The sequence below is a fragment of the Dama dama genome, chromosome 21, assembly GCF_033118175.1.
Source record: "Dama dama isolate Ldn47 chromosome 21, ASM3311817v1, whole genome shotgun sequence".
Lineage (NCBI taxonomy): Eukaryota > Metazoa > Chordata > Mammalia > Artiodactyla > Cervidae > Dama > Dama dama.
In genome coordinates, this window is record NC_083701.1 from 24,389,619 (window position 1) to 24,403,948 (window position 14,330).

The 14,330-nt window shown below is 41.5% G+C and overlaps 1 long non-coding RNA gene across 4 annotated transcripts in view; it reads right to left on the bottom strand.

Moving 5' to 3' along the window:
• The window catches only part of LOC133042600 (uncharacterized), a 42,011-nt gene extending 29,867 nt beyond the window's left edge, over nucleotides 1-12,144 (bottom strand). For 2 of the 4 annotated variants that reach the window (XR_009689533.1, XR_009689530.1), the window contains exons 1-4: nucleotides 11,978-12,144; nucleotides 11,362-11,726; nucleotides 9,897-9,956; nucleotides 9,570-9,723 (exon numbers count right to left, since the gene is read on the bottom strand). This is a non-coding gene — a long non-coding RNA (uncharacterized LOC133042600). Of the gene's footprint in view, nucleotides 1-1,919; nucleotides 6,858-9,569; nucleotides 9,724-9,896; nucleotides 9,957-11,361; nucleotides 11,727-11,977 lie in introns of those variants that run through there. The other 2 variants (XR_009689531.1, XR_009689532.1) reach the window with 2 other exon arrangements.
• Nucleotides 12,145-14,330: the final 2,186 nt, after the last annotated feature.

Genomic DNA, 14,330 nt, shown 5'->3' on the forward strand with positions numbered 1-14,330 from the left:
CAGGCTGGGTTCCTGTGTTATAAAGCAGCTTCCCACTAGTTCTCTCTCCTACACATGCTGGTGTATAAATGTCAATGCTACCTCTCAGTTTGTCCCACCTTCTCCTTCCCTCACTGTGTCCACAAGTCTGTTCTCTATGCCTGCATCTTCATTTCTTCCCTGCAAATAGGTTCATCAGTGCTATTTTCCTAGATTCCACATATATGAATTAATATGGGGGAAAGGAGGCTCCAGAGGGAAGGTATGTATATATAATTGTGACTGATTCGTGTTGTCATATGGCAGAAATCAGCACAACATTGTAAAGTGATTATCCTCCAACTAAAGAAAACAGTCTGTAATTCAAAAATAAAATGGGAATATGTGTTGAGTGAAATGAGTGAACTTGATCTTTGATGATAGAAAGACAAGGGTGTGCTCTGAGCATACGTAGGGGGAGGGCGCCTAGGACAGAAGTGAGAGAGGGGATACTTCCTGAGAGATGTCACACGGAGCTGAACTGGCCTCTTCTCGCATACCTGTCTATCTGCCCTTTCACTGTGAGCCTCTTGAAGATAGAGACCGTGTCTAAATAATCCCCATAACCCCAGCATCTAGGCCAGTGTTTATCACTTAAAGAGATCCTAATGAATATTGGTTACCTGTGTGGCCTAATCCTAGTTGGATATAAACTCAAAAAAATAAGCTACTTAATCTATTTTATGAAGTCAGTCATTTGGCATCCTCATTTCTTTCATATCATTGACACATTTTAGAAAGTTTCTTCCCACTGAGAGTCTAAAATGGAAAGAATGCCCATATATATGGGCACATGTGCACATGCTAAGTCGCTTCAGTCATGTCCAACTCTTTTGTGATCCCATGGACTGTAGCCCGCCGGGCTCCTCTGTCCGTGGGATTCTCCAGGCAGGAATACTGGAGTGGGTTGCCATTTCCTTCTCCAGGGGATCTTCCCGGCCCAGGGATTGAACCCAGGTCTCTTACGTCTCCTGTTTTGGCAGGTGGGTTCTTTACCACTAGTGTCACCTGAGAAACTGATATATATATCCATACCAGCATATCTCAAAATAAAAATAAAAGCCAAAAATTTTAATGAACACACAGTTTCTAGAAAATGTTGATTTAGACTGCCTCCTTCCTAGCACTTTGGTTTCTGCGCTTGCCCCTTTCTTGTGCAAAAATGAAATTGCTGTTTCAGAAACCTATGGTGGACTCAAACCTTGGCCTTGTAACCAGACAACAATGTTGAAGGTGGAATCAGATGTCTGTCTCCGTCAGGAAACTGTTGATCCTCACATTATCCCCTAATGCAGATGTTGGCAAGCTATCAATAAGAGTTATTAGGAATAGTGACAGCAGTTAGAAATGCTGGTGGAAGCCAGCTCAAAGCCGGCCACTGCAAACACTTTCTTCCAAAGACAAAAGGAAGTCAAGTTAATCTGACAGTCTTCTAAGACAGCCAAATATGTGTGGATATGAATAGCTCTTGATACTTATCCAGATCATTACTATGCCCAGTCTGTATCATTTTTATTGCCCTTCCTTTTTAATGTCTGTCTCACTCCCTGGAAGGAAGTAGAGAATTATTCCAGACAGTTTTAAATAAATAGCTATTCATCTTTTTATTTATCTTCTTTTCAATCTTAATGAATTGTAGTGATAACCATGCTATTATGGAAAAGAGCAAATTTGTATTTATCAGTCTTGTATTCCTGAATTTGAAGAATCACCAGCAAGGTTGGAAATAGCAAGTATGTTTTCAGTATTGTAAATTATATATGCCAAATAGTTTACCTTTCATTAAGTTGGAATGAAGATCTATTATGTTTATGGAAATATAAACTATTAAATTTATACAATAAGCGAAGATTTTATTCATATGTTGTTGTAATGACAACTATAAAATCAGGGCATGGAAATAGCTGAACTGCAGTCCTATCTCAAATTTAGTGATAACTTTATAGTTTCTTTTTCCTGAGATTCTTCTGTTGCCCATAAATGATATCAGAGGCAATAAATGTATCAAACATTCAGACATTTAAACATTGAATCATGTGAATATGAAAACACATAATTGGAGACTTCCCTCCACAGCTAACTTTTCATGCAGCACCCATGATGTCCTAGGAGCTGTCCCAGGGGTGGAGATGCAGTCAGGCAAAGTGGAACAGGTCCAAGTTCTCATGAAGTTTGACTCTAGTGGCTAAAATGCTGTGTTTTATAAAGGCTGTTTGTTTTCAATTGTACATTTAAAAAGACATGGACATGTTATTAACTCTCTTAGCAAGGAAAATTCAACATAATACTATGCTTTGGAAAACAAAGTTTATTTCAAGACAAATTTTTTACCCTTTTAGCACCACATTTCATTTTCTCATTGCCTCTGTCCTGGACTGAAAAACCTAGTAGTTTGTAAGTACCATACATAACCAAGAGACAATTATTTTTCTTATGCCACCAGTTTTACAAACTCTTAATTTTTGACTCAATGCAATTCAGAGCCTTGGTGAATATCAGGCAATTTAGACTATGTGCAAAAAAGATGTTGATCCAGATGCCACGGGTCCCATCTGCATTAGCCCAGGTACACATAACCTGGGCGTGCTTGTAAAGCAGAGAACATAGATACTTGGTCCTGCTTCCAAACTCTGCATCCCAAATTCATGTGTTGTAGAAGTTTTTCAACTGCTGTTTGAAGTTGGTGGCTCCTGCCTCTGAACTCAGGAAATCTCCTTCCAGTCTTAACAACCAATCACAGGCTGCCTGACTTCTCGAGCAGGAGACAGTACCAGGAGGAGGTGGAGGAGATGTCCTTTCTTTCTGTGCCTTCCAGAACTCATTTTATTGTTGTTCAGTTACTCAGTCATGTCCAACTCTCTGCAACCCCATGGACTGTAGCACACCAGCCTTCCCTGTCCTTTAACATCTCCCGGAGCTTGCTCAAACTCATGTCCATCGAGTCGGTGATACCATCCAACTATCTCATCCTCTGTCATCCCCTTTTCCTCCTGCCCTCAATTTTCCCAGCATCAGGGTTTTTTTAAATGAGTCAGTTCTTCACATCAGGTGGACAAAGTATTGGAGTTTCAGCTTCAGCATCAGACCTTCCAATGAATGTTCAGGACTGATTTCCTTTAGGATGGACTGGTTGATCTCCTTGCAGTCCAAGGGACTCTCAAGAGTCTTCTACACCACAGTTTAAAAGCATCAATTTTTCAGCACTCAGTTTTCTTTATGGTCCAACTCTTACATCCATACATGACTGCTGGAAAAACCATAGCTTTGACTATACGGACCTTTGTTGGCAAAGTAATGTCTCTGCTTTTTAATATGCTGTCTAGGTTTGTCATAACTTTTCTTCCAAGGAGCAAGCATCTTTTAACTTCATAGCTTCAATCATAATCTGCAGTGATTTTGGAGCCCAAGAAAATAAAGTCTGTCTCTGTTTCCAGAACCCATAGTGGCATTCATAGGTGTTTCAGATGGTAAAGAATCGCCTGCAGTGCAGGACACTTGGGTTCGATCCCTGGGTCAGGAAGACCCCCTGGAGAAGGGAATGGCAACCCACTCCAGTATTCTTGCCCAGAGAATTCCATAGACAGAAGAGTCTAGCAGGTTACAGTCTGTGGGGTCGCAAAGAGCTGGACCAGACTGAGAGACTAACACACACACACACACACACAGGAAAGAGAAACTAAGCTTGTGCTACAAAAATATCTTCTATTCATGAGGCTCTTCTAAAATATTACACAATCACAAGTCAGTCAGACTCCTGCTCGCAGTTCACAATTTTAACAGAGAGAGACGTTAATAACACATTCCTCTCAGGAAACAAGAATGTGTTTCTACCCTTGGAAGTAAGTCCTAATTTCTATGTAACACATTAGGCAACACAATTATTTTCTGTTTCAGTAACATAAAATAATTATGAAGCATTTAGAAATATAGGCAAGTCAAATGAAAATAAAAGGTTTTTTCCCTCCTAACTCTACTCTTTTATGTGATTTCATCACTGTGATTCATTTTTCTCTCTTAGGGAAGATGTGAGTTACCTAGGAAAACAACAATATACTTAATAGCAAGGTATATCTATATAAACTCTGAGACTAGATTGAGAGATTTAATAGCATTATTAAAGAAATTATGTGCATAACAGATGAAAACCTAACCAACTAGGCCAATAAAAGATGTAATTTTTTTTGTTGTTGTTCCCAGTTATGAACAAAGACAAATGCTCAGATTCAAACATCCTTCTTTTCCAATGATTTTCTGGGGAAGCGACATTGACTGGCTAAGTCAACTAATATTCAAGCCCCACTCTTCTTTTCCTGTCTTCATTAGAGTTTGTGGAAATTAAATACTTTCCAGTCTCCCTTACAACTCATGGCAGCCAAGTGCTACAAAATAAGATGAAAGCCAATGACTTTGCTGGGATGAATGAAGGGGCTTCTTGATAAGTGCTTGGATTCTTGATAGAAGGTATCCATCTGACTGTTCCATCCATTTTTCTTTCTTCCTCTCTTCAAGATGCATATAATTCTTCAAACTCTGCAGTCTCATTGCCGTTAAAAACAATGTGTATAAATATGAATGACTAACACATTAAGGATAGTCTAACAGAAAGATTAAAAAAATAGAATTTGAGTCCTCATGATATTGATGAGAAATCTAACACTAAAGTCTAAGTCTAGCAACCATTTGCCTCTAGACTTCCTTTTATATGAGAAAAATAACTTCTTATCAATCAGTTCAAGGGACAGTTAGTCTGCTGTTTTCAACTTAAATCATTTCCAACTAATTTTTGCTCCCAATCACTCACTCTATTGTCTATGAGAGGATTGTACCTTCACCTCTTATCAAGTAGTTGGCAATGCTTCCTCCATGTGAAAGTCAAAAACATTTTCCCACTGCTCTTGGGGTTGTCCATAATATACAATTTGGTGACGCAGGTTCAATCCTTGAGTCAGGAAGATCCCCTGGAGGAGGAAATGGCAACCCACTCCAGTATTATTGCCTGGGAAACCATATGGACAGAGGAGTCTGGTGGGCTACAGTCCAACAGGTCACGAAGAGTCGGACATGACTGAGCAACAAAACAGCAAGAAGCATCAGGAGTTTCTCCCAGGTATCTTGCTCTCTTCTCTCTGCCATGAACATGGTTTCTCACTCAACTCGTATACCAAAGTGAGGAGACATGTGGAGAAGAGGCATCGCCTCCAACTCAAGACAACTCCTGTGCAATGAGAGCAAGATTCGGGAGTTACTTGTTACTGCAGCTCATTATAAAGCAGACAAATACAAAACCAGTACCAGAAATGAGTGTGGTTATGTGACATGTTTTGGCCAAGGAAGTAAGAAAGCAAATCTTTAGTGGATTTCATCCCAGAACGAGAAGAAATTAGGATGAAGCCATGACAGTCAACCTGTATTTGCAGACAGGTCATGTGAATGAGAGATAAATACTACTGCAGTTGTGGGATTATTCTGGTTTAGGTTATCAGAGTAAGACTAAATGATGTACATGCTCTTAATGAGTGAACCATGGTTGTCATTGTCGTTGTTCAGTCACTAAGTCATGTCTGACTCTGTGACCCCATGAACTGCAGCATGCCAAGCTTCCTGGTCTTTCACTATCTCCTGGAGTTTACTCAAATTCATGTGTATTGAGTTGGTGATGCTATCTAACCATCTCATCCTCTGCCACTCCCTTCTCCTCCTGCCCTCAATCTTTTCCATCATTAGAATCTTTTCCAATGAGTTGGCTTTTCACATCAGATAGCCAAAGTATTGGAGCTTCAGCTTCAGCATCAGTCCTTCCAATGAGTATTCAGGGTTTATTTCCTTTAGGATTAACTGGTTTGCTCTCCTTGCAATGCAAGGGACTCTTGAGAGTCTTCTCCAGCACCACAATTCAAAGACATAAATTCTTTGGCACTAAGCCTTCTTTATGGTCCAGTTCTCACATCTGTACATGACTACTGGAAAAACCATAGCTTTGACTATATGGATTATCATCAGCAAAGTGATGTCTCTGCTTTTTAATTTGCTATCTAAGTTTGTCATAGGTTTCCTTCCAAGAAGCAGTGTCTTTTAATTTCATGGCTGCAGTCACCATCTCCAGCAATTTTTAGCACAAGAAAGTAAAACCTGTCACTGCTTCCACTTTTTCCCCTTCTATTTGTCATGAAGTAACGGGCCTGGATGCAATGATCTTAGCTTTTTGAATGTTGAGTTTTAAGCCAGCTTTCTCACTTTCCTCTTTCTTATGGTGAAGCTACCCAAAGTGTGTTCAGTGCTGAAATACTTGGTCTGGAAAGATCAGCAGAAACTGGCATGGACTGTATCCGCCAACCATCCAGGTAGGAACAGGGTAATGCCAGCACATCCACCCATCTGTTTGGAGGATGGAGTGAATCCAGCCAGCACACTCTTGGTGGAGGTGGTAGCAGTTGTTCCATGCTGAGCTCAGACTGCCAGAGTCAACTTTCCTCATCCTTTAAGTTGGCTTTGGGGAGCAGAAAGTCAGTGTTTCCTTAAATTCAGAGCTTCCAGAGGCTCCTGTCCAAACCAGTCACTACCCTTTCTGTTCCACAGAAACCCTTACTGCCAATGGTCTCAATCTCCCTTCCTTTTAAAACAAAATGTGCTTTCTGCATTTAATATCTCTCACAATTCCTCTAAGGTGGAGTAGACAAAAAGCCATGCAGCCTTTAGGAAAACACTAGAAGGTCTCTCATACATAAGAAGCTCTGAAACCCAGTCCATTTCTTGATTTTATCCTGAAGTACATCATACAACAGAAAAGTGCACATATTCCAAGTGAAGAGTCTGATAAATTTTCACAAAGTGAACTCACCCTGTAACAAACACCAGATCAAGAAAGAAAACATTACTAGCTTCCTAGTAAATCCCTCAAGCCTGCTTCTATTCACTCCTCCCCAGCAAGGGTAACCACCACTGTTACTTCTATCATCAAAGATAAGTTTAGCCTGCAATGAAAAAAAAAAAAAGGTATTTTGTCTTATATACTCCTATGTGTTTGGTTCTTTAAGCCTAACCCTATGTACGTGTTCATTTGTTCTCCTTGCTCTAGTCCATTGTAAGAATATAGCACAATTAATTTAGCCATTCTATTACTATGGGCGTTTAGGATGTTTCAGTCTGGGTGTTTTACAAATGATGCTGCTATGGGAATTCTTATACATGTGTTAGATTCACAAATATACATAAGTATCTGAATTATCTAGGAGTGAAATTGCTATGTCATAAGATGTGCTATGGGCTGCCCTGGTGGCTCAGATCATAACGAATCTGCCTGCAGTGCACAAGACCTGGATTCGATCCCTGGGTCAGGAAGACCCCCTGGGGAAAGGAATGGCTACCCACTCCAGTGTTTTTGTCTGAAGAATTCCATGGATAGAGGAGCATGGCAGGCTCATGGGGGTCACAAAGAGTCAGACACAACTGAGCAACTAACACACACATACACAAGATGTGATATGTTCATCTTTTTACAAATACTGCCAAATGGTTTTCCAAAGTGGTTGTGTCAACTTATACACCATGGGTTGTAATACCGCCATGTGGTTGGTGCCTAGTGGCATTGAATTACAGCTTACATTTCCCTGATGGTTCATGGTAAAACTCAGCCACTTTATGGGATTCTGATAGAATTTACATCTTCATTCTATGGAAAAGGCAAAAGAAAAAAAGAAAAGAAAACTTCTTTTGCATATCAAAATATTATATTATTTCTTCCTACAGTACAAGAAGGGAGACAGTTTGTGGGGAAGATGACTAGTCCTAAAATGCAAAGATTTGAAATAAAGTAAATGAGTGGCTAGACTTTACCTTCAGCAGTCTTGGTGGGTGTTCTAGACCTAGGGATCGAGCTGTGGGGGTTTAAGTCTTCAATTTTCTCTGCTCTACAGCCGCTATCACTTTTGTAGCTTCCTCCATTTCCCCTTATCTGCAATTCAGGGACAACACAGGAGGAGGAGCCTGCAATAAGCCAGACCTAGCACTTTCCTTGTGGCTCAGATGGTAAAGCGACTGTCTGCAATGCAGGAGACGTGGGTTCAATCCCTGGGTTGGGAAGATCCATTGGAGAAGGAAATGGCAGCCCACTCCAGTCGTCGTGCCTGGAAAATCCCATGGACAGAGGAGCTTGGTCAGCTACAGTCCATGGGGTCGCAGAGAGTCGGACTGAGCAACTCCACTTTCACTTTCAGCACTTTTCTGTCCTTATCTCAAGGCTGCCAGGACGCAATGCTGTGATTTATCATCTACACTCCTGGCTGCACAATAGAGCTGATGGAGGTCGGTTCAGCTCAGAGATCAGTCACTGAAACTTAAACAGCTACTTCTGAAACAACGAGGCAACAGCTAAATTAAGTGAAATTGCATTTTAGAAGTGACCTTATATTTGATTGCAATTTGCAAACAAACTGGCAAAAGAAAGATTGAGTTGAATAGGAGAACTTCCTGGAAGTCCTTGGAGGTGGGGAAAGAAAGGTACAAAGTCTTGAATATAACTAAGTAACATCTACAGGAATACAAAGTGAGTTGATGGTCAGAAGCATGGGATTAAGGAAATGTCTTGGGACAAATGTGGGAAAAGTCAGGAAGTCTAGACTAGTGTTTTGGTCTTTGAGAATCAATAATGGGAAAATAAAAAGGGACTAAACAAAAAGTAAATAAATATGTGCCTCTATGCTTAAAAGATTGGTCCCTTTTCTCTTTATTGATTTCCAAAGTCAGACCATTTCCCCTTAATGGATTTGGGCTTTATTTTTCCTGCTGATGTGGTCATATTTACTGGACTCTTTTTAAAATGTCTTTCTACAACTCTTCAATAACAATGTTAACTCCTATCACACTAGAAAAATCCCTCAGCAAGCACCGCTAGCTCTACTTTTTCTTTTCTCCACCCCTGTCCATACAGTCCTCACTTCATCTCCTTTCCCCTTTTGTCTTAACTTGCAGAGTAACAGCATACACAAGCCTGCTTCGTGGTGCACAAAAAGCATGTTCACATACATTACCCTCAATGCACTCAATTAGAAATCACCGGGCCACATTATGGTAGTGCTCTACTTGGCGCTAATCAGATAGAACCATCATATCAGGTACAAGGAGTGGCTTCCCATGTGGCTCAGTGGTAAAGAATCCACCCTCAGTGCAGGAGAGGAGGGTCTGATCCCTGGGTTGGGAAGATCCCCTGGAGAAGGGAATGGCTACCCACTCCAGTATTCTTGCCTGGGAAATTCCATAAACAGAGGAGCCTGCTGAGCTACAGTCCATGGTGTCGCAAAGAGTCAGACACAACTTAGCGACTCAACAACAATATCAGGTACAAGGAGCAGGCCAGGATGCCTGCAGTTCCTAAGCAAGCAAACTATGTTGCAGATCAGTAATGAGATGAGGTGAATCTAAAAGGAAAAGTATGGCATTGATACAAGACAACAACCCACTCGAGACAGGCACAAATCAAAGGATCCTGAGTTCACAATTTCATCCCTCCAAATCTATTTTCTTTTCACCTATGACAGGAAGACAAGGATATTTACCTGCTGGTGTATTCTGAAGGTGAAATCAGACACGCCGAGCAAAGTGCCTCCTGCAGTGGTGTCTCACGTATACACTCCATAAAACAGAGAGCTGAGTGACCTCGTGAAAAGCTTAAACGCTGTGTTCCTGCAAACATGTGCTTGAATCCTTGCTCTGCAAACATTTTTGAAATATAATTGACCTGCAACACTATGTTAGTTCCTGGTACACAACACAGTAATTTTATATTTCAATATATTTCAAAAGGGTAAATTTAGTTACCATCTGTCCCCATCCAAAGATATTATGTAATTATTGTCTGATTTCCCCACATTCTCTATTCATACCTGGGGTTCATTTATTTTGTAGCTGAAAATCTGTACCTCTTCATATGTTTCTTTTATCACCTGAAAAAAGAAATTAAAATAAGAAAAATCAGATATTTTCTAAAATTGAACCGAAAAGATATAATAGAACATGCATGAGATAATACAGTTTCTCATCACTTTTTCCACAATGTTACTTGGTTCAATCACATCAGCTGGCAAACCTAACTCTGAAGTCTCTTAGCTGGGTGTATGTATGCAAGTTTGAAGATCTCCATCATTAGAAAGCAGGCAGCTATTTTAAGGATATTTTTGTCCCCGTGTGAGCAAAGGAAAGGCTAGGCAGGCAGATAAAATATTGTGAAGTCATTGGGGGGAAAATGGCAGATCCATTTGGAAAAAATTCCGTCATTTCTGGAGGCAAAACTATTTTAAGTCATACTTCCTGAATGAGAAAATAAACGACTCTTTTTGAGTGGATACGACAATGGCCTTGTGCAATAATTTATGAGGCTTATGTTGTAGGCGTTTACTGTAAAATATTTGACATCTACATGTAAGTTAAGGAAGGAACAGTTTGTGTCATAGAAAAGTTCAGCCTCCTCGCCATCCGGTTTTCCAGCAGGGTCTCTGCATGCCTGCAGTGGCTAGGAGATGTGCCAGCCATTCATCCACACCAAGGCAGAGAGAACTCATCAATCTGCCTGCATGTCCCATTTCCATACTCTGAAATACTGTGCAATGCCCCGGCCACACTGAACGGCCCACACTAAATACAAAAGGAAACCCGCCATCCTCCTCAACTCTCAAGCCCTGGGGGAGTATGCTCCTAATATACTTCTGGGTTTTCAAATCCAGCTGGGGTTGGTCCACAGGAGCCTTATCTAGTTTACAAGCACAAGCTCTGGGATTAATTCAGAAAGTGCTCTTAAATCGTTTCCTCTATTCTTTTTTCTTTGAAAGAGCATGCTTGTCTAAAACTATCCCGAGCTATTTTATTCTATAGCAAAGGAAATATTTTTATCTTAAAAGGAGCATCTCTTCCTTAGGTCAGTAGATTCCTGCAGAGACTGGGTTGGGGTAGTAATCTAAAAATTAAAACAGGCTCAATTTGGCTGCTTTCTGTTTTTTTCCAGAAGACAATCTACATGTTATCGTGCATGTGTGCTTAGTCGCTCAGTCATGTCCGACTCTTTGCAACCCCATGGACTGTAGCCCGCATGGCTCCTCTGTCCATACGGTTCTCCAGGTAAGAATGCTGGAGTGGGTTGCCATGCCTTCTTCCAGGGGATCTTCCTGACCCAAGGATCATGTCTCTTGTGTATCCTGCATTGGCAGGCAGGTTCACCACCACTAGCACCACCTGGGAACTCCTATATGTTATTAAGAGCAGGTAATCCTAATGCCTACTGGCTCTAAGAATCTAAGCCCCACAATAACAAGACCTCATGACTACCTTCTCCCTCCAGAAATAGTCTCCACTTACTTCTTAGAGAGCCCAGACAGGTTCCTGCCAGTGCCACAAACCAATTAGCATCATCTTCCCTATCGTCCTCTTCCTTCTGACCATACTTGCCACTTGGAAAAGCTTTGTCACCATCACATCACATAATGAAAATGCCACTGTTAATCCCAAAAAAGCATCTCTGAATGTCCCTAAAATGTTCAGGCTCCAACATGCCAGAGGCACAGGTCCAGGGCAAAACTATGTGAAATTCTCTTTTCCATTCAATGACAATCCTTTCACATCAAACAGTGTCTTCTGGGTAGTTCTGTTGACTCCTTGTCTTTGCTTTGTTCCATATTTCTCAGGAAAATTAGTCTGAAACATCCTGGTATCGCAAGCAAAACCTGCACAATTTAAAGAGGAAGAGTTGCCATCATATCTCCTGCATCTTCTACCACTTAACTAAAACCCTCCACCCTTTCCAGTTGCACAAGTTCCCACGTAGGTATCAGTAGATCCCAGCAGACACTGGGTCAGGGGAGGAGGAGGTGAGGTAGAAGGAGGAAGACAAAGACATCCCTATGGATAACGTCCTGGTCTCAGCTCAGCCAGACCAGTCGTCCCTGATGGGAGGTTCAGGACCGTCAGTTTTTACCTGCCCCGGAAGATGAAAGATTCCATTGTCAGCAGCATTTATCACCCATGGCACTTGCCTTGCAGCTGAAATAACATACTGTAGAGTTCAGAGCTGTTGTTCAGAGTAAGGAAATGTTGATTCCAGTCCTGGATCTGCCCCTTTCTTGCCTGCTGCCCATGGACACACAGCAGGGAAACAGTTTGACGTGTCCAGACCTTTGTCCTCAGAGCCAAACAACTGTTTGATTAATACTTTTAGCTCAAATTCCTTGGAGCTCCCCACATCCTTATCCATAGAGCTGAGATGATAACACATATCTTATCTGCCAAACGGGGCTATAAACTTAGATGTATTCTATGTGAACATGTCCACCAACTGTCTCCCTTTGCCTTATGAGGCCAAACGTAATCCCCCTGGAGTCTGATGGGCTTAGGATCATGCGGCTGGACTTGCTCACCCAGGAAAAGGACCAGCGCCTGGCTTTTCAAATCCTTCCTTGCAAGTCCTCACACATCTCCTCCATAGCCTCCTTCACAATCTGAGTACATGAACACTTCTTGCTCCAAAGAAGCCACCTTTGTTCAAGCACAAGCCTTCAAAAAGAATCTTTAATGTATTTGTTACTCATTTTGTCCCAAGTATTTTCCACTGTTTTTCACTATAAAATGGCTTGTGCCACCACCACCAAAAGGGCCACACGTGGCTGATAAAGCAACCAAAAGGCCATGAACCCTCTGCTCACAAGGTTTCTCTAATGACTACAGAGACCAGGGCCCATGGCAACCCATGCCACCCAGAGGGAGCGAGGAGCCAACTTTCCTTGCATCAGTCACAGGAATTTCAAGGCTAGTCTCTGGTCTCAGGGTAGCCTAGGCTACCAGAGAGATTCAGGCACCTGATAAAAACCCACTTTTGTTGGGATTTAAAAAGAGTTTGCAACCAATGCATGAGTTGAGAACATGCTGTGAAACAGTGATCACAGAAAAACTCTTGTACACTAGGGGTCAGGATCCCAGACTCCAAACCCACCTCAACCATTCATTGTTGTGTGGCTCTGATATCTCATTATATGGTATAGGCCTCACTCTCTTTTTTTAATAAGTAAGGAAAGAACACTAGATTGTTTTTATTGGTTTTCAGGCCCTGGTAGCTCAGACGGTAAAGAACCTGCCGGTAGTACAGGAGACCCATGTTCAATCCCTGGGTTGGGTAGATCCCTTGGAGAAGGGAATAGCAACCCACTCCAGTATTCTTACCTGAAGAATCCCATGGATAGAGGAGACTGGAGGGCTACAGTCCATGGGGTTGCAAAGAGTCAGCTACAACTAATGCAACTAATACTTTCAGGTCCAGTATTCAATAAATGACCTTCTGGTTGCTTGTCTAGGAACCTTCCCACTGTGGCACTATGTGTGTTTAAAAGTAAGAAAAAAAAACAGACAAAAACTGACAATTGTTTGGAACACAGCAAATTTATAAGCATAGGATTACATTAAAGCAAAAAATCTCATTTACTGTCTTATTGCGTACGTGCTCAGTTGCTCAGTCATGTCCGACTCTTCGCAACTCAACAGACTGTACCCCGCCAGGCTCCTCTGTCCCTGTAATTTTCCAGGCAGAAATACTGGAGTGGGTTGCCATTTCCTACTCCAGGGGATCTTCCCAACCCAGCTCGAATCCACATCTCCTATGTCTCCTACATTGGAAGGCAGATTCTTTACCACTGAGCCACCTGGGAAGCCCACTGTTGTTATTTATAATAAACCCTGTATTGGTGTGGAAGCAGTTCTACCTTATGAAGCAAGCTTTGTGTGTTTGTATGTTTGCATGTGTGTGTGTTCTAAACACACCTACAATTTGTGCAATTTGCCAGTTCAGTCGCTCAGTCATGTCTGACTTGTTGCAACCCCATGGACTGCAATGCAATTTGAGTACACAAAAATTTAACTCTACAGAATCCAAAATTAGCTGCATGATCAGTGAGTGAACTAACAAAGTGGTAATAATCATATTCAGAGCAATAAAGGAGAAGATGCTCTATAAAGAAGCATTAATGAGAAATAATGAACCTAAGCTGTTGTCAAAGCAGGTGGAACCAAGCCTGTTAGGTAGTTTACCATATGACAGGGAAGCTAGACTTTGAATCCCCAAGGTCCAGCTCTGACTTCTGTTTATTATGTCACAGAGCTTTAGGAGAACTTCAGAAAAATTGGATTACAACACGAGCACAAACATTTCTAGAAAGGGTGTGGGAAAGCCAAGCCTCTCTATTTTAATATGAATTAAGTCTTCATCTCTGGTTTCAAGTTGAACTTGCTCTTGTTCAGGTTTTCCTGCTAACACTTGCCTTGGCTGCAGAGCTAAGCTTCAA